The sequence below is a fragment of the Azolla caroliniana genome, unplaced genomic scaffold, assembly GCF_043228905.1.
Source record: "Azolla caroliniana isolate FFs.n. ecotype wild unplaced genomic scaffold, voAzoCaro1.0.p SCAF_18, whole genome shotgun sequence".
Classification (NCBI taxonomy): domain Eukaryota; kingdom Viridiplantae; phylum Streptophyta; class Polypodiopsida; order Salviniales; family Salviniaceae; genus Azolla; species Azolla caroliniana.
In genome coordinates this window covers 3,242,893-3,248,892 of record NW_028230453.1, presented here as the reverse complement: position 1 = coordinate 3,248,892, position 6,000 = coordinate 3,242,893, and the positions used below count along the sequence as shown (strand labels likewise).

The 6,000-nt window shown below is 46.4% G+C and overlaps 1 pseudogene; it reads right to left on the bottom strand.

Annotated features, from left to right (window-relative positions):
* Positions 1 to 1,078: 1,078 nt before the first annotated feature.
* LOC147852099 (uncharacterized) lies at positions 1,079 to 1,609 on the bottom strand (annotated as a pseudogene).
* Positions 1,610 to 6,000: the final 4,391 nt, after the last annotated feature.

Below are 6,000 nucleotides of genomic sequence, written 5' to 3'. Positions count from 1 at the left end.
TATCATCAAAAGGATAACAAATTTTCTTCTTAATATTAATTTTGATATAACGAATTTTACATTAGTCCTTTCATCTTTTTCCTCCCCTCTTTTATAGATGCCCTCATGCATTTGAGGGTACAAGACATGCATAAAATGCATGTTTGCCATTTGGCGCTCATGTATTACATGTGGTGCATGATAACCACGTCACTCATTTAAGGTCTCATGTATGAGAATTTACATGTAAAACTATAATGAAAAAAATATTATTTCATGAAAATGTCTTGGCTTCGTGATAAGCCTATAGACTCTCAACTTGGAGGTGCAAGGTTCAAATCCACAATTGCACTTGTGTGTATATATATATGTATGTATATATATATATGTATACATATATATATATATTTATTTATATATCTATCCGGTCGCCGGATGTCGGATGTCGGATGCCGGATGTCGATGGTTACCATCGGTCGCCGGTTTGTCGCCTCCCCCACCAGTGGACGCCTCCGTCGCTGGATCCACCGCCGACTGACCAGTTCCGGTTTGCTTTCCGGCCGATTCCGGTTTGTTTTCCGGTCGATTCCAGATTGCTTACCGACCAGTCCCGGTTTGTTTTCTGGCCGGTTCCGGTTTGCTTACCGACCAGTTCCAGTTTGATTACCAACCAGTTCCAAATTGATTTTCGGCCGATTTCGGTTCCATTTTATTGCTAGTCGGTTTTTGGGAATTTGGCCACAATCATCTATCTAGATAAAGTGGCCAAAGTGCTCTTAGCACAAATGAAAAATAAGGGATCTCAATGTGCTTATATAGCTAGGGCCTTAACTTTCTTATCTATGTGGGATATTTTAAAGTTCTATTTTTCCTTTCTTTTTTTCTTTTGCAAAACTTCATAACCACATAAGTTGACACTTAGATGTCTGTTTCTTATGTAGTAAAGTGCATCCAAAAGCTCTTCAAGACCCCCATCCTTTTATTGTTTTATGTGATTTTCACACTATTGCCAAAAATCTTCACGACATCCACCCCCACCAAACCGCACGTCCTCTGGTACGTGCCAAGAAGAGAGAGCGTGAGATTTCGGCTACGGTGATCAATCAGATTCCTCCACGTCTTCATTCACATCCGTCGTACCATCTTCATCGTTGAGGTGATCGAGGTCTGGATCCTCGTCTTTTCTTTTCTTGAAAACCTTTACTCTTTTTCCCGCAATGGGTATGGTCAACCTTGATCCATCTAGCTCCGCAAGGTGGTATGTGGCATTGTCGTTGGCACTTATCACCACATACGGTCTGAACCATCTTCTTGCGAACTTTCTTGTTGTACTATGTTGATTGTCAAGGCTGCTGTCGTAGACAAATAACCAATCTTTTTCTTCGATCCTCTTAGGACGTAGTCGATGCGTCTTGTCGAACCGAGTTTTGTTCTTCACTCGGGCTGCCTCCATCATTTTTCACGCGTGTTCTAGATCTTCAGGTCTCCTTTCAAGTTGCCTTATCTGTGCCGCTAATAATTCCTCTCGGCTCATCTCGTTCTCCCATGGTATCGCTACCCATGAGGTGATCGTCCTTTCGATGGGCATCATCGGCTTTTGTCCATACATAAGCTCCATTGGCATATACCCTATCACCGAGTTGTGTGTCGTTCTGTCGGCCCACAAGGCATAGGGAAATAGTCGTGGCCAATTCCCGACTCGACCGTTGCATGCTTGTATGATTGCTTTGATGATGGGACCATGCCCTCGCTCGATCTTCCCATTCGCTTCAAGATTGTAGGCAGTCGTGAGGGAGAGCTTCACGCCTAGTCGTTCGAAAAGCTCCGTTGCTTCGTGTGCGTCCAACTCCCCTCGGTCGGCGACTATCTTCCCCACACATTTGTATCGGCAGACAACCTCTTCAAGTAGAAATTTGCAAACAATTGATATTGTCTTATTTGTCAAGGCATGCCCTTCCACTTGATTTGTTAAGTCTTCTCTTGCCAGCACTAAGTACTTCATTTGTCCCACGCCCATTAGCATCGAGACCAGATCAACCATCCATTTGAAGTGTATGGTGAGCGGGTATGTTGGTCATAGCTCATCACGATGACGTATGTTGGAATGTACTTGGCAAGTTTCGCATGAGAACACGAAATGGAGTACATCTTTGTACATGCTTGGCCACCAGTACTTTTCCTTCAACTTTTTGAACATCACCCATGTTCCTCTATGACCTGCCCAAGCACTCTCGTGGAATTTGGTCATCAGCGTCACTTGCTCTTCTTTCTTCACCACCACTCGGCGTGGTATTCCCGCCCTTCTTTTTGGGTGTCGCCAAAGGAAGCCTCCCTTCAAGAAGTATCGATAAGTTTTCTTCCGGATTCGTAGATCCTCCTCCTTTGTCAATGAAGCATCCATCGCCATTGTTCTTAAGAATCTGCTGATCAGTAACCACTCTCCTTCGTACTCGTCCTCGTTGAAGGTGTGGAGGGTTAGCGTGTCCTTGTCTTCCGTCGATAATCAAGCCATCTTGAAGAAGTCGAGGGTGACGTCGTCATCTTCCGAAACCATGTCACTTTCACTTTCAAATCTTGCCCTTGACAACATATCAGCCATGGCGTTCTTCTTCCCTGCAATGTGACGGATCTCTGGGTTTAAAGACTTGATATAAGCGATCCACCTTAGCATAGCTAGATCTGGTGTCGCACATCCTGAGATCATTCCGAGGATTGGGAGACAATCTGTCTCTATTATCACTTCTGTCCCGATCAGGTAATCTTTGTCCGTCTTCACTGCCGACACAATACCCCAAAGTTCAAACTTGACTTGGGCGTATTTTTGTTGCCGTTTGCTGAGAACCTTTGCTCTGAACCAGATGGAATATCATGTATTATCTTCTCCTTCTTGGTTGATGACCCACCCGATTCCGGTTGGGCTCGTATCTATAATCACATAAATCGGCTTCCTTTCGGTATAGTTGGCCTTTCTTAGTGTTGGAGCTTCAAGAAGTAGTTTCTTCAATCTTCACATCGCGTTTGTATGCTCGCTTCGCCATTCAAACTTCATTATTTTCTTTAGTAGTCCATATAACGGCTCGGCGACTTGAGCGTAGTGAGGAATCCAGATATGATAAAATGCACATGCTCCAAGGAACCTTCGAACCTCCGCTTGGTTTTCGCATTCTTCTTTCATGTCTTGGATCGCGTTCACTTTGGATGGTGAAGGCTTCCGGCCGTATGCTCCACACAAGTGACCTACCACCAAGATCTCTAGTTGCCCGAATACGGATTTTTCTCCCGAAAATGTCAAATTCGCATTTTCGAACCTTTGAAGCACCTTCTCGCAATCTTTCATATGATCTGCGACATACTTTCTACACCCTTCCTTATCTTTCGATTCATCTTTCTCTTCATCCGAACATCCTTTTATCGGTTTATCATCCAAGAATGGCATCGTGATGTCCGAGATACAATCCTTCAAGACTTTGTTCATGGCATTCACCATATGAGCCACTAAGTTCGTTGCGCCTTGAGGTAAGGTACACATCCGCACAAGCCCAATCAGAGTCCTCATGGTTGTAATGTCACCTCTGTCGATCGCCAATTGGAATTGGTCATATCCGGAGTAGAGATCGCCAATGGAGTAGATGGACCGGCCCGCAAACGCCTCGGCAAATTCGTCCACGCTCGGACCGATTCCGGCATTTCGAATTGTCACCTTGTTGACAGGTTGAAGATCTTGGATGAATAGCAATGATCCATTCTTCTTCAACACCGTGAACCACCTATTGGAATAAGGAGTATTCGACGGTTTCAGAATTCCGATATTCACCTTCTCCTTTAAGAGCTCGATCAGCTTCGGTAGGTGTGATCTCGGAACCGGTATCGGTTTCAAATTCCAAGGTACATGCGGCACCGTGAAGATCACCATCGGCTCTATCGCCCTTGGATTAACACATCTGATTTCTTGTGGGAAAAATGAGAAAGCCTTCCCATGTCTCTCAAGCATGTCACAAAACTTTCGCTCCTCTTCAGGGAGAAGGAAATCCTCCCTTCCAACTCGTAGCTTTCCCTTCGTCTCGAACTTCTTCGCCAGTTCTTCAATGATGTTGTCATCAATCTTCTTTTCTTTGGGGTTACTTTGTTTGGGCGTCTCAGCTACTTTCGGTTGTCTTGTTTTCTCCGCAACAGTCGATCCCGCCAAGTCGGTGTCATCAATCCACTGACGACACTTGTTGAGCCTATTGCATGCTCGCTTTACTGCAACCAAGTCTGCCACAAGCCCATTTGCTTGGGTATCTTCTTCGAGAAGAGTCCCTGTTAAAGATTGCTTGCGGAAGCGTTAGAAAGAACAATACACAAGAAGAGAGAGAGAGTAGAGAGAGAGAGCAGGACACACTATTCTTCGAAATTATATGAATACTCTGCGCTCTGTATCTACAATGCGCTCATCAGCGCTATTTATACAAGTCCACACGGGACTGTTAGAAGTACGGTGTACTTCAATGCTCACACGAGCATCTGACACTAATTACGAGACTATAACTGCCTAGTAGTCTAACCTATACTAGGCTTCCGGTTACGGATTGGATCCGGCATACCGGCTCCCCAGCTCACCGATCCTTACTACTTACCGGCTCGGTTGCTCACCGGCATACCGATTCATCTCGCTTACCGGCTCAGGCTTATTCAGCCGATCTGGCTCCGGTTGAGCTTGCCGCTCAACACTCCCCCTCAAGCTCAACTTGAGGTAGGGTCGTAGTGTCAACCTCTGTGGCAGCCGGTTCTTCCAACCGACTTCTCCTGGTGTCGCTTCGCCTTGCTCGCGCTCCTTGTCCGGTCCGGTTCCGTTTGCCGTGACCCCTTTGGTTCTGTGCGCCTCGACCTTCGGCATGTCTGCTCAATAGGCCCATCTCAGCTCCTTCGCTGCTATGACTCCGGCGCTTGCCGATCCGTCGGTTCCTCTGCGATGGCATCGACTTCCGCTGCGTCCATGTCTCCTTGGCCTCTCGTTGATCTGACTCATCCGGACCCGTCTTTTGATCCGAATCGGCTGTCTCCGACTCGTTCCAGCTCTTGTCCGAATCGGTATCCTCCGATTCGATTTTCGGCTTCAAGCCTCTCACCACATCGGACCACGTCCTGGTCTTGGCCTTCTCCGTGCTTCCCTTGGCTTCTTCAGCCGGTTCACCGAAGTCGAATTCTTCATTCGACTCCGCATCATGGCCATTACGATCGTGATGACCTCCGCATAGCATGCACTTCTCTTCCTGAGTGTACACTTCTTCTACACAGACGCTCACTCCGACCTGTTCGGATGTGCCGACTTCCTTCGTCGACTCGGCTTCATTTTTCTTCTTGTCTCCACTTCTACCGGTTCTTCTCTTACTTACGGGTTCAATAGTTTTTTTGCCTTTGCCCGTTTCGGTAGTGTCTTTGCCCTTGCGTCTCCCCCTCAAGTGCGGCACGTCGAGATGCTGAACACCAAGCATTTCGGTAAAGTGCTGCAACTTGTCTGACCCGAGCGGCTTGGTGAAGATGTCGGCAACTTGCCGATCTGTGTGAACATACCGTAGTTCAACTTCACCGCTCAGGACCCGCTCACGCACGAAGTGATAATGCACTTCTATGTGCTTTGTGCGAGCATGCAACACAGGGTTCTTGGCGAGCTGCATGCTGCTGAGGTTATCGCAGTAGATCACGATCGAGGTCAGTACCTCGATCCACAGGTCTTGCAGTAGTCGTCGAAGCCAAATGGCTTCGCAGGTGCCAACGGTCGTGAAGATCCGTCACTACGCGTGGATGGTGAGGCGGAAGCACCGGGGTTCTGGACCGGAAGGATTCGAAGTTGGTGCTACCTTTAGCGAGAAAGTATTTAAGATAGATTGAAAGAGAGAGAGATTGAGATAAGATAGAACGCTTGATTTTAGATTGAGAGAGAGATTAAGATTGAACTCTTGAATTTAGATTTGAAGAACAAGGTATATCATCAAAAGGATAACAAATTTTCTTCTTAATATTAATTTTGATATAACGAAT